Raw genomic sequence first — 14,249 nt, 5'->3', positions numbered from 1 at the left:
GTAGACACGCGGTCATTTGCCAATGGCTGCCACCTTCATGGCAGCAGAAGGAAGGAGTGCCTCCTACCCTCAAGGACCCTGAAGTTGGCCCTCATTGAACGACCTTTCTGCTTTAATATGATTGTAGAGCATGGCACTCATACATATAGCTTCTTCTATCGAGAGCCTAGTTACTGCTAGTTATTGCTAGTTACAACTAGTGCAATGTTTTTTGCTCTCCACCAAGCTCCGTGGAGTGGGCAGAAATCTCCCCATTGCACAGACCTGGAAATGAAGGCTCGGAGAAGTTAGAATTGGTAGAAGACACTTTTCAGTACTCTGCACTCTCTTCTCCCTAGGGATGGACCCGAGCTCTGGGGTCTCTGATCTGAAGGTTCTCTTTAGTGTCTGCCAGGTGTCTTGGAAGGATCTAGAAGTAAGGTGGGAAAGAGTATGTCTGAGTTGGAGGGCGGATATGGTTCAAGGAACTAACTGGCGAGGTTACAGCTTTGTTTGGCCAGAGCCTCACCCATATCAAAACCACATGGCCATTCCTCTACTGGAAAATCATCTCTTTTCTTCTTGCCAAAGAACAAAAAAAGAGATGAAAACTTTGAGCTCCCAGGAGGCAACACACATTTGGAGGCACTTCTGCTAATACAGCTTGCAGGAATATGAAACACTTTTGTCACTTTTTTGAAGCAGAGGAGGCAGAAAAAGGTCACCTTTTCATCTCTTCACGTTTTAATAATAAAGTGAAATTTTTTTATCTTAATCTCCTCTCTTTCAATAAGTCCCAATGCTCTCAAAGCTACTAATTTTCCCATGACTTCCAGAAATTTTAAGTCTCTCTTGTGCTGAAAGTTGGTGTTTGCCCCAATCTCAGGCTGAGTCTACTGGCAAGTGAGTTTTTAGATAACTTAAAAAAAAAATTCGTCAGGAATGACAGCACTGTAGGGACTGGGGGGGAGGGGAGGTGAGCATCTTCCACAAATCTACATGGAAAACACTAGAGTGACCTGAGTTCAAAAGGCTGTCCTGCCCCTTAGGCAGCAACTCCTCAATCTCTCTGAGCCTTAGTTTTTGCATCTATAAAATGATAGCAACTGTAGGGGCATCACAGGGATGCCTTGAAGAATGATTGAAATGATGCATGAAAGCATGGGACACGAGCTGGCCCATATTGGTCTCTCCCTGGATGCTTACCACATTTCTTGCCAGTCATTCTAGCCATCTTGTTCACCACTGTAGCCTGCTTCCATGCAAACTTGTGTGACTTAGCTCCAGGCAGCTGTTGTGGGTTCTATGCCGAATTATTCAGTTTTCATTTTGGTTGGTTTTCCTCCTCCCTCCAAATGGGGTTCTGTCCGGGATGAATCTGCTTTGCATCTCTGCCACCAGCGTGGATGTCTTGGGTGTTGCGTCGGGCTTTAAACTAGCAGCTCACCGAGAATGGAGACTCTGTCCCACTTTCGCTATACCCCAAGCCATATGACCATTGGACACACTTGTCTTTCAACCACGTAAGGCCAACGCAAACATTTGGCAGAGGCAGTTTTCCCGAGTGGTTATGAGCAGTGAAGGAAGATTCTGACACTAAGTACATACCTGTTGATGAATCACTCAGTCCCTCTGAGCTTCAGGTTCCCATTGGTACAATAGGGACAATGGAGAGTATCTCTCAGGGTTAGTGTGGGGGTTACATGAAATCATAGATGTAAAGAGTGAGCCCTATGCCTATATAGAGTGTCTAATAAACTATAGCTATTATTATTTGCGGTCGGTATTTTTATTCTTTATGTGTGAAAGCTATCTATCTATCTATCTACGTATCATCTACCTGTCTACCTATCTACTTATCTATGTATCTATCATCTCAAACATTCCTAGCGATTTTCATTATAATCTTTCATTCTTCACAAAATAAGGGCTCCAAGACTGAATAACAATTGTGCTGCAGTCATTTCAAGGAGCATTATCGCCTGTCCAGGTTATGGACTAAATGCATTTAGTTCGCTGTCTCCACCCTTAAGAGAAATTGCTTTATGCCACTCAAATGTAGGATTTTTACCTGCACTTTGGAAAGCAAACAACATCATCAAATATATTAATATAAGCATACACGGAACTAGCCTTAAAAGAGTTACTTTATATATGTAGCGATGATTTCTGTTTTCAAAAACAAAGTAGCTGTTGTTCCTTCTAGAAATTCTATTAACTGTCTTAGTTCATTGGGTCAAAGAATACTTCCAAGAGGTCCTCGTCTGTTTATTCCATAAATATTTGCTGAGTCACAGGATATGGAGAGGAGCAAGATAGGGCTGGTTCCTGCCCTCAGAGAAGTCTCTGCCTGGTGGGGAGACCAACCTGGATCAATACCCCTGTGCTCTGGTAGAAGTAGACAGAGGGTGTTCTGGAGGCAGAGGGAAGGGTTTTTCATCAGGCCTCAAGCCTGAGTGGTAGGGGAAGAAAAGAGATATCAGGGGAAGCTTCATGGAGAGCAACCTAAGTAACCAACTAAGGAATTTCACCAAAGAGGGAGAGAGGCCCCACAAACTGGGGCAGAGTAAGCAGGATGATGGGGCTACTGAAGGGAGGGGAGGCAGAGAGACAGGCTGAGCTCCAAGAACGTCACCGTGACCAGAGAGTCAAGCCAAGAAGTGTGGATAGGATCCCAAGAGCTGCAAGGTGAGGAACGATGTGACCAGTTTTGTGTGTTAGAGTACTGGGAATATGGAGGGCGCACTTGGAGAGGAGGAGCGTTGTGTCAAAGCAGGGAGAAGGTTAGAGGATTGTGTTCCCAGTATCTGCGCTACCTGGGAGCTTGTCAGAAACAGATTCTTTATCTCTAGACTAACTGAGTCAGGATCAGCATTTTAACAGAGTTCCCCGGGGTGATTGGTATTCACACTGCATTGGAAGACTCTTGAAGAATTCAGGACTGAACTAGTGTGGCCCAGTGGCATTGGCGATAGAAGGGGAAGAATTTGCATCCTGTCTGAGTCTCTGGCTCCACTGAAAAGTGGAATGACTTAGCAGGGAGTAACTGAAGAATTTTTTGGCAAGTTCTCTCTAGAAGCTGCTGTGCAAATGTGCATTTTGTGCCATCAGATATGTAAATTAGTTAGCTGCCCAGAGTTTATTAAGAAGTCATGAAACGTACTAAAAGAGAATGTGAAAGATGAATTACTTACACAGGGCTGTGTTCAGAGAGGGTGCTAGGTAAATATCATTTGAGTAGATAATTTAAAACGAGGGGTCTTGCGTAGCTTGTTCTAATAGCCTTATGGGTGTGTAATGTGCTTGGGGGTGGGCTGCAGCAGCCATGGGTGGGTGAACGAGGCTGGACCGGTGCATGGCTGGCAAGACCTGGGTGGGGGGGTGGGGTGACCTCTCTTTCAGAAAACCGCCATTCATTCAGACATTCATATGCTGAATATTATGGCAGGCACCAGGAATATAGGGGTGAACCAGACCGAAGTGTAAACGTGTCACAAACTGAAGGCGTTTGAACGGCCATGTGCATGGATGTGATATGTTCAGCAAGGACAGAATGCTCAGCGTCTGGCCAAGCTTTGGCATATAATAGCAGTTCGTCCTTAAGCACCTGGGTTCCGAGCCAGAGACGCCCTGATTGATGCCTAAATATGGCTCAGACCTATCCGTGGGGTGGGGCCATCAATGTTGAGGGGTTCTGCAGAAGGTGCCCTCCGTGGGCTAGGACACTGAGGAAAGACATCTCAAGTGAGATGCTGTTGAGACAGGAACATGAGTGAGGGGGGAGAAGGGCCTTGCAGTCCCAACGGAAGGAAGCAAGAGCAGTGGAACCCTATGGATTTGGAGAGAGAAGGGTCAATAGCCCTCTGATCCAAGGCTCTCACGCTGCACAAAGGAAGCAGGCCAGAGGGTGGAGGCTGCTAGTCCTTGCTCATGACCTCTCAGCAGGGGAGCAGTTGTCCTGGGACAGGAACCCAGTCTTCTGGCTCCTGAGCTCACAGGGCGTCGGCATAAAACACCACAGCACACAAGGAACTCACCACTGCCTGGAGTTGGCTATGTTATGAGGCCAAGTGCAGCAGGGTGAATACAAGGAGGCTTGGGCTCTGAGTCTGGTCAAGGGTGACATCCAACCTGTCACAGTCGGCTGAATCCCCTCTCACCTGGCTCTTACAATGGCTCCTCCTGTCCCCTCCCTCTCTTCCATGCCTCCTCAGCTGTGTCCCCAGGTCCTACTACATGCAAGATCTTGTGTTAAGTGTTGGAAGCAGGACCAATCTCTGTCCTCAAAGAGCAGGGGTGGAGAAGGTATTTCGCCGAGAACGGGACTCCACTTGATTGGCAGTGGCAGCCAGTACTGCTCTGAGAGATCTGAGACTCCACTGGGAGCCTGTGGGAAAGCATGGGATGATTGATTAGCAATGCCTGTCAAGGGTGCAAGAAGAGAAGAGTGGTTGCTCCAGAGTCCGTGCCTATTTCCCCAGAAACAAGGTCTGGACCTTGAGAATGTTTACTCACAACCCTAAAATGTCATGATCACTAGTCAATGCAGTGACTAGATTTGGTACCAGAGCTAAGAAAAAAGATCTGCAAACTAATCAGCCCCAAACACAAAAGGCATCCACTCCAACAAGCAAATAAGCAAACAACCTTTCTTCGCCCTTAAGAATCCCTGGGGTCTTAAGAGGCCTGGACTCTCCAAAGGGTTAGCTGTGTTTAAGATACCCTTTATGCAAGACTTCAGAGAGTTTTCTTCCCTGGAACCCACCAGATTTGACCACTGGGTTGCATATGATATTTAAAGAAAATTTTTTTTAATGTTTATTTATTCTGAGAGAGACAGAGAGAGAGACATAATGTGAGTGGGGAGGAACAGAGAGGGAGGGAGACACAGAATCTGAAGCAGGCTCCAGGCTCCGAGCTGTCAGCACAGAGCCCGACATGGGGCTCGAACCCACGAACCACGAGATGGTGACCTGAGCCGAAGATGGGCGCTTAACCAACTGAGCCACCCAGGTGCCCCTTGCATATGTTATTTTTAAAGAGTCCCTAGTTTCATAGGATTTGTATATAGAAACCCCCTGCATTGTTCTCGCTATGGCCCCATCTCCATTCCAGCCATGCCCTATGGCCAGGGCCTCTGCTCCTCTCCATCCCTCCTGCAGGAAACTGCTGAGTCAGCGTGCCCCTAGGGAAGAGAATACCCTGAGTAATGCAACATTTACAAAGTAGGGTGGTTACGATGCCTGGCTGTTCCTGGTCAGTGCGAATTCAGGCCCAGGAGCAGTACTCTTTCTAAGCTGTCAGGAGGAAGGGGGAGGGCCTGGGTCTACTTCGCTGGTGGTGAGATGGCTTTTACAGATCCGCCCATGCTCTCTGAGCCTGGTTTCCCTTTGTGACCACAAGCATACATCTGTGAGGCTCCTGGCTTCTGGTAGCCGTCCAGCCTTGACCCTGGATTAAAGCAAAGGCACCTGACCTTTGTAGGGAACCAACCTGAGGCCTTATTGACCTGGAGTGTAAACCACATTGGGAAATTGCCCAAAGCGACACAACTGTAGACATTTGCAATGCTCACACTGTCCTAGGGATTCCCAAGTGTGGAGGCAGCATTAATATAAGAGAAAAGACAAAGACTTTGGACCCAGACAGACTTGAGTTCATATGTTATAAGCAGCATGGCATTGGGTGAGTTACTCTCGTACTCTCGTAGCCTTGGTTACCTCATTCATAAACTGTGTTATAAGTCATTTCTTTGTTGGAAAAAATAAGTAAGCCAATGTATATGTGATAATCTTAGGTTTGCTATGAGTAACAAATAGCAGTGCTTAAACAGACAGCTGTAGTTCCCTCTCACCAAAGCCTATAGGCACGCAGCCTGACCTGGCCTGGAGCTCCTCTCTGTAAAATTCTCAGGGATCTCCTTTCTCTGGTCATTCCTCCACTGTTCCCAAAGTTTGTCCTTATCCTCATGGTCCAGTATGATTGCACCCATATCCATGTTCCAGCAGAAGACGGAGAAATATCTGAAAAAGAATGGACAAAGGACCCGAACTGGCCATCACTGTCACACACTCCCACTCATATCCCATTGGCTGGAACTGAGTCACATGGCCACGTCCAGCTGCAAGGGAGCTGGGAAATGTAGTCTTTATCCAGGTGGCCCTGTGATCTACCAAACATTTATTACTATTTTTTAATGTTTATTTTTGAGAGAGAGAGAGAGCAAGTCAGGGAGGAGCAGAAAGAGGGAGAGAGAGAATCCCAAGCAGGCTCCACGCTGTCAGCACAGAGCCAGATGCAGGGCTTGAACTCATGAACCCTGAGATCATGACCTGAGCGAAATCAAGAGTCTGGCGCTTAACTGACTGAGCCACCCAGGCGCCCCTGAACACTTATTATTTATGGAAGGAGGGGAAGAACAAATGTTGGGGGCCAACTAAACCCTGCCCCAATTTATGAACCATTTAGCTCTATGCTTGGCTCAATGACAAGTCCTTCCCTCTTTTGGCTCATTGCATGCATGTGCTGAGGACAGCACGAGTGTGGTTTTTCATTTCAGCCTGGTTGTCACCAGCACATGCCATCCCCGTACCATTTTCTAAATTTGCCACCTGAAGAGTTTGTGGCAGGAGAAATTCCTCTGTTACACTCATATGAGGACTTGAAGACACAGAACAGATGCACATAAGGGGAAGGAAAACAAAATAATATAAAAAGAGGGAGGGGGCCAAAACAGAAGAGACTCATAAATCCGGAGAACAAACTGAGGGTTACAGGAGGGGTTGTGGGCTCAATGGGGAAGGGGCATAAGGAATTCTACTCCTGAGATCATTGCTGCACTAGATGCTGACTCATTTGGATGGAGATAAGAAAAGAAAAGAAAAAAAAGAAAAGAAAAGAAAGAAAGAAAAGAATTCTTGTGCTATATATGTAAAGCACTTAGAAGTGCTAGCACAAAGACGGCCTCAGGATTCGGAACCAGTATTTTTAATTGTGATGTCTCCCTAACTGGCCCTCCAGCTCCAATCCCCACCCTTCCATGTAGCTGAAATCGTAGATCAATCAATGCAGATTGATCTCATTATGTCCCTGCTCAGACCCCAGTCCTTACCGTGCCATTCAAGCTTCTGTATAATCTGGCACAAATTAATCCAACTGTTCTCCGCCTTCCTACGTTACATTATGTATCGCTTTCATCGTATAATTTATAATCTGCTTTGCACTGTGATTGGCCGTGAATGCTAGCAACCTCCCAGATGAGCTCTTTGGGGCCAGAACCAGGATTACTTACTCTGCTCTCAACTGTGGATGTGTTCACATTTTTGTAGCTCCTGTGTCCACAACAGTGCCAGGATTCCCCCAGATTTTGTGTGGTGCTGACCACCAGTGGTCCGTGTTGGTGTGTGGTGTGTGTGTGTGTGTGAATGAGAGGGACAGAGAGAGACGAGAGACACAAAGCATGAGCAGGGGAGGGGCAGAGAGAGAGGGAGACCAGAATCGGAAGACAGGCTCCAGGCTCCGAGCTGTTGGCACAGAGCCCCACGCGGGGCTCGAACTCACAATTGCGAGATCATGACCTGAGCCAAAGCTGGACGCTTAACCGACTGAGCCACTCAGGTGCCCCATTCCAGCTCTTTCTACTGTCTTACTCAGCTTGGGTTGTTATAATAGATCACCACAGAATGACAGTTTCAACAACAGATGTTCATTTCTCACAGTTCTGGAGGCTGGAAAGTCCAAGATCCAGGTGCTGGTTGATTGGGTCCCTGGCGAGACCTCCCTTGCAGATGGCTGCCTTCTTGCCATGTCCTCACATGATGGAGAGAGAGCATGTCTTTTGTGTCCCTTCTTATAACGGCACTAATCCCATTCATGAGGACTCCACTCTTACCACTTAATTATCTCCTAAAGGCCTCACCTCCAAACAGCATCACCCTGGGACTAGGGTTTTAACATATAAATTGTGGGCCCACACAAACAGGCAAGTACCACCTCTGCTCCTTGTCTGGCAAAATGACCTTTGTCACACTGGGCTAGCTTCTGGGATCATTCCTTAACCCTGGACCAAGCTGGTTCCCATCCTGTCTTCTCCCAGAACCTCCTTCTCCTCCAGCCAAAGTCTGAGGTTGTTTGTGGATAGTGAGGAAGTTAACTGGCAGGGGTGGCTGAGGTCTGGAGAAGACGACACGAAACTCCACAGAGGGAGGGGTGGTGGCGTGGAGTTCTGTATCTGCTGTCCTCTAGGCTGCCATTCCATTCTACCTCCTTGTGTGTTCAAGTTCTGCACTCAATCTTTATCGTATCTTATCTTATGCAAGCAGACGTCACAGGATTCTAGGTCTTAGTCTGGTCTCTGATGAAGGCTGGAAGGCTTTTCCCTATGAAAAAGGGGTGAGAAGGCCTAAGTAGAAGTGAAGGGAGTGCCTGCCCTGTGCATCTAGAAACCCTCCCTGGAAAGAGCTTTTCCGTATTCAGTTCTTGGTACCTACCCTACTATAGCTTATCCAGAGATGTATTTCCTTTACTGGTGAGTCAGAAATGGCCCTTTTGGATCAGCTATGTGGAATTGTAAAGGGGCAAATCGTGGGATGGGTAGGTTGAGCAGGAATGAGAAACATTAATGATTGGAATACAAGGATGCACAAACCACCTGCATGCAGGAAACGTGTAAGTGCAGACCTGCAGGGGAGGGGGTGGCGCAGAGGAACTGAATGGAAGGCAGTGATTAGTTCTGGTAGGGGTTTCTGGGGAGACTGCTTGGAGGAGGTGGTAGAGGGGCAGACCATGGCTGGAAGAAGAGAATTGTCAGGAAGGCTCTGAGAAGGGAGAAAGTTAAGTATTGGAGCTAGAGCTAGGAGTCTTGGTAGGAGCCATGTTTGGGGATGGGGAGAAAAGTCCTGAAGTCCACATCAGGAGAATTGATGATAAAGCTGCCTGCATTCGCTTTGTTGCCCAAGTGAGTATCTTTTGCCTTCCAGACCTCATCTGCCTTCCGCATGAGCCCCGCCTATGGAAGCCATCTCTAGCCCATACAGAACCCTGGTGCAAGTTAGAAAAGTAGGTTCCATCTGGGCTGACCCAGCCCTGCAGGCACACAGTTTGGCCAGCAGATGGCACCTCTGTGTGAATTGGGAAGCCATGGCCGGTGGCTTGGTCAGCCTAGAGCTGACTGAATTTTAGATTCCCTCATTGCTTTCAGCAGGGCATCTTTGTACAGGACAACCCAGTCTACACCCTCTGAGCCTCATGGAACCTTTGGACACATCAGACCCTTTCTATAACCCTGACAGGTGCCATTCCTTCCATCTGGAGTTCCTTTCTCCCTCTTTGTAAATTCCAACCCATCCCCTCAAACTCAGCCCTACCTTGTGACACTTTCTGACTTTCTGAGGCAGAGCGGGTGATCTGTTCTTTGGGTTCCTGCATGCACCACAGGGCTGGGCACTGCTGACCCACCAGCATATCCCAGACCAGTCCTGGCCACCCAGCAGGGTTTCCGGAACGTCTATTGAGTGAGTGGATGAATTGGGCCAAACTCTTCAGTGCATCTTCCCATGTCTTCTCTTTATATTCTCTGCCACCAGAGAGGTGAGTAGGTTAAGTATCATTAACTTCATTGCGTACAGAAGAGACTGATGGTCAAAGAGGGTCAGTGGCCTGCTGGAGGTCCAATCTGTCTCTGAGTGTTATCTCCTGAAGGAACCCTACCTAAGTTTACTCACAATGTACTCCATCAATTCTGATTACTTCCTGCCTCTTGGAGAAACTCTGTACTGTCTTGCCTTTTTGCCTTTACCTATGCTGTATTCTCTTCCTGAATACTCTTCCAGTGGCTCACTTAGTTAAAAACCAGCCCAAGTGTAAGGGCCAGCTCAAATACCATCTGCTCTATGGGGATATCTACAATTTCTGGACCCAGAAGTTTTCGAGGCACCTGCTCAGTATTTGTACTGTATTTTGCCCAGTAGGCTCACATTTCACCTTTTCTGAAGCGGGAAATGCTCAGTTCTGGGCCTCGTTGTTATTGTGTCTTTTGGAACTGCCAGGGTAGTTCCATCTGCATGACAGAAAGCAGAAAGGGCTAAGGTAGCTTATCTCATTTTGAAGCAGTTAAATCAGTGGCTCTCGCCTTTCCTCTAAGACCCATCATAACAAATGCGTTTTGCATCGTGATCCTGTAGGGGTGTGTGTGTGTGTGGGTGGTGTGTGTGTGTAGATGTGTGTGGGCAGAATATATGTACGTATATTATTAAACTAAACTTTTCTAAAACAGCATCTCCACTGGTAAAGTACAACACATTCCAATATTTTCTGTTCAATTCCATTGTGCTTTTATAACCTCTGATTGTGATCGATTAAATTGATTTCACAACCCACCAACGGGTCCTGGCCCTCAGTTTGAAAAGCACTAATTGCAACCACCAAAAGGCAGGATTCTGAGAAAACACCGGCGAGTGGGCTAACCTGAGTTGTGTCCTTGGATAGGCATGGGAGGTAATGGTAGAGGAAGGGTCTGGACCTGAAGTCAGATTTGTTGCCCTTCCATGGCCTTGACCAAATGCCTTGACCTCTCATTCTGTTCCCTGTCTGGCCCTCAGGGCCCTCCTGCCTCCTGGAAGCCCCCTTTAATGACCAGCAATGACAAGGCACTTCCTCTCTACCCCTCCACGTCCGTGTCACTCTTCCCACTATCCCAGCGCTATTGTCCCTGTTTGTCACCCCACTGAGGAAGAGAGGGATGTGTTTTTTTCCATTCTTACATCCTCCGTGCTTGCAGAGACCCTGGCCTACAGGTACTTAATGAATGTTGGCTGAATAAATGAGTAAGTGGATAAATACACGGGTAATTATAGCACCAGGGTCCTGCTGAGGGGGTGCGTTCCAGAGGATGCCGGCCCAAATGCCCTCAGGGGTCAGGCAGGTAACATTAGTGCAGAAAGCAGGCCAGGTGGGAGGAGTTTCTCATCTTTGAAACCCCTCCAAGGCTTTCCTGTTGCTGCTGTAACGAATCACCACAAACTTAATGGCTTGGAACAACAGAAATGTATTCTCTCACAGTTCTGGAGGCAGATGTCTGAACTGAGTCTTCAGGGGCTAAAATCAAGATGTTGGCAGGGCTGGTTTCCTCTGGAGACTCCAGGGTAGCGTTGTTCTTTCCCTCTTCCAGCCTCTGGTGGCTGCTGGTGTTCCTTGGCTTGTGACCGCACCCCTCCGATCTCCGGCTCTGTGGTCATATGGCCTTCTCTTCTTCTGTGTCTAATTGCCCTTAGTTTCCCCCTTATGAGGACCCTTGTGATTACAGCTAAGGACCAGTCAGATTTTCCAGAATAATCTCCCCGTCTCCACATCCTTAATCATATCTTCAGTCTTTTTGCCACATAAGGTCACATTCCCAGGTTCTGGGATTAGAACCAGGATATCTCTGAGGATCATTCTTCAGTTGGGATATTGGGCGGAGTGGGAGGAGGTTGGAGCTAAGAGGAACCCCATTTTCTTCTGGCCCAATCTTGTTCTTGTAGACACAGGAAAGTGAAGACGGTCGAGAGGAAGCCACTTGCCCGTGGTCATCTGCTGGTTAGGAGCAGGGGCCAGGGTAGCATTTGGGTTTTTGGCACTTTCACAACAGCTGCTGCTCTGAAGTAGCCTGTGGTTCTGATATATTTTTTTCCAGTGTATCTTCTGCAGTGGAATCTAAAATGCCAGACTGAGATCCAGCACTCGTATTTTCCATCATAAAAGTCAGACACGTGGTCGGTTATTTAGGGACTTTTGGAGTTGAACTAATACATGAAAGCTGGTGTTATCTTTCCACAGAAGTGGTGCATCCTTGAAGTCTTGAGGATTTTTAAAGCCCCCATGAGCTGCCAGGGACACCTTAAAATAAATGTAGGTACTACTCTCTCTTAATCCCATTAATTATTCATGTCTTACTTCCATTCAAATTACTCATATCCCAAGTACTCCATACATTTTTTTGTTTCTCCTGGTTGTAATCATGCAGTTCAATAATTCCAAAGAAGGTTACAGCCCTTCTGTTCAGAGGGTACAATCCCTTCAGTCTGCATGGGGAGGGATTAGGAGATTCAACCTTTTCCTTCTAACTGAACTCATGTCCGAAAGGAATATAAGAGCTAACTCAGGAAAAAGCATCAGGGAAGATGTGACGGATTGGTCAGTCCCATGAGACACCCAGGCCACTGTGTCCCCGGATATCTGTGAGGGGGCAGGTGTCTCTGAACTACTAAAATATTCCGATCTACCTTTAAGAACAACATGGCTTAAGAAACAAACATGGCTTAGCCAATCTCTTTACACAGGGAGCGAGAGAGAGAAAGAAAGGCAGAGAGAGAGAGAGATTACGCATACACATACAAACTACATACATATCTACATGAATGCACACACGTGTATGTAGACGTGCATATGTGTGTATGTGTGTGTATTTTCTGTATGACCCTTTTAGAATAATGCATTCCACAATTTCACCCTAGCGACCTCTGTGTAGAGTAGAACTTAATGATTGGGTTTTCTATCATTTTCCAAGGAGAGTGATGTAAGAGGGAAGTCCATTACAACGTTCTGAGGTGGGGAACTGTATTTGTTTGCCTTTGTGATTCTTATTCCTGACCCATCAGTTGACAAGACAGATGAACAGGTGTCTGGGCATCCCACGGATGAGGAGGACTGAAAACGTTTGAACTACCTCTCCGCATGCAGCAAGACGAATCACCCGTGCCCTCGTGCCCTCGAGGGTGTGATGACTTCTCTGTGCATCTCATGCGGCCCTGCTCCCTTTGAACATTTCTGGTGACAGTGCACTTACCTGTTCTTTCCTGCTAATTTGGAAGCTCCACATCTGGGTTACATCTGTTTCTCCAATCGGAAGACCTGCTATCGAGCCCTCAACAAGTATTTGTTGAGTGCATGCTTTGGTTGCAAAGTTTCTGTTCGGAGGTTTTTGTGTTGTGTCTTTTATGGTAGCCAAACTTGGGGGCGTTTCTGTAGCAGAGAATGCGAGATAGATATCCACAAGGGCAGGAGCATGGCAAATGAACCTCAGTGAGGAGGCGGTGAAAGGCAGCAGAAAAGTGCTGTGTTGTGGGGCACAGCACGTGCTAAGAGGCAGCGCTACCCAGCCTCAGCCACAAATGTGGACATTGTGACTATGGGTTCAGTATTTCTAGATCATTCCAGTTTTCAAAATAACCTGGAAAACACCGATTTTAATGTGAGGCTGTCTGGCTGGCAGTAGGTCTGCAGGCCACCCGCTTGAGAACTTTCCTGACGAGAGTTACTCTCTGACTAACAAATAGATCCTGTGCCTGGAATAGTCTAGTGAAACTGGACTCTCTCTCTCTCTCTCACTCTCCCTCCCTCCCTCCCTTCCTCCTTCTCGCCTTCAAAAATACTTCATTTTCTTCCAGGAATGTTAATTACCAAATCATTTCCTTCTGTTGTGCTACATTCATAAGTAGTTCTGGAATGACTTGTTTCTTGTGAAATGATCATTTGGGAGACTAAATTGAAATAATAAAATTAGAAATAACTTGTATTGCTTTGCCGTTACCCTCAGTCAAATTGAGCAAATATTAATCTCTTGCTAACTGGATGGTGGATTCTACACAGGACCCGAAGACAAGTTAAAGCATCATTCTCATCCTCCAGGACTAATACTGCCTCAGACTTAGAGGAAAAGGCTCTACTCTGGTCCTGGGCCTAGACCAGTGAGGACTTAGACGTCAGGTGCACACAAAAGTCCCAAGGAATCTTGTTAAAGTGCTGATTCTGATTCAGAAGGTCTTGGGTGAGGACTGAGATTCTGCATGTCTAGTAAGTTCCAGAACGATGCTGAGGTTACTGGGTCAAGCTACATTTTCAGTAGCAAAGTTTCAAGACCTTGCTCTGACCTTCTGGCTGTGTTGCTCCCCATGAGGTAAAGCATCCTGGGGAGTCAAAGGGTAGTGCCCACGTGGAGACCATGCCCTCCACCTTCTCGGCCGTACTGTGGATGCTGGAACCCTGAGATTCCCTCTTGAATGGCCCCAAGACTTCACTCATGACCTGCATGATTTTCTTTTCTAGATCATCCTCCCAAAGGTAGACCGTGCCACTCAGACACACACCGTTAGGCCTGAGCGTTAGCTGAGGTGTTTATGGGAGGTGCGGAAGGAACTTGACGTGAGGCCTCAGGTGTCCGCGTCATGCACGTAAGGCCTAGCAGTCCGTTTACCAAGCCCTGCAGGTGATTCTTCCACACATTCAGATTGAGA

At 47.2% G+C, this 14,249-nt stretch overlaps 1 long non-coding RNA gene across 1 annotated transcript; it reads left to right on the top strand.

Annotated features, from left to right (window-relative positions):
- The first annotated feature begins 2,247 nt into the window (after window positions 1–2,247).
- On the top strand, window positions 2,248–13,525 carry LOC115522010. Its single transcript, XR_003971224.1, has 2 exons — window positions 2,248–2,667; window positions 12,615–13,525. It is a non-coding gene; the product is annotated as an uncharacterized LOC115522010 (long non-coding RNA).
- The last annotated feature ends 724 nt before the right edge of the window (window positions 13,526–14,249 follow it).

Source organism: Lynx canadensis, chromosome C1 (genome assembly GCF_007474595.2).
Source record: "Lynx canadensis isolate LIC74 chromosome C1, mLynCan4.pri.v2, whole genome shotgun sequence".
NCBI lineage: Eukaryota > Metazoa > Chordata > Mammalia > Carnivora > Felidae > Lynx > Lynx canadensis.
Note: the sequence above shows the minus strand (reverse complement) of the source record. Positions and strands in the feature narration are given on the sequence as shown.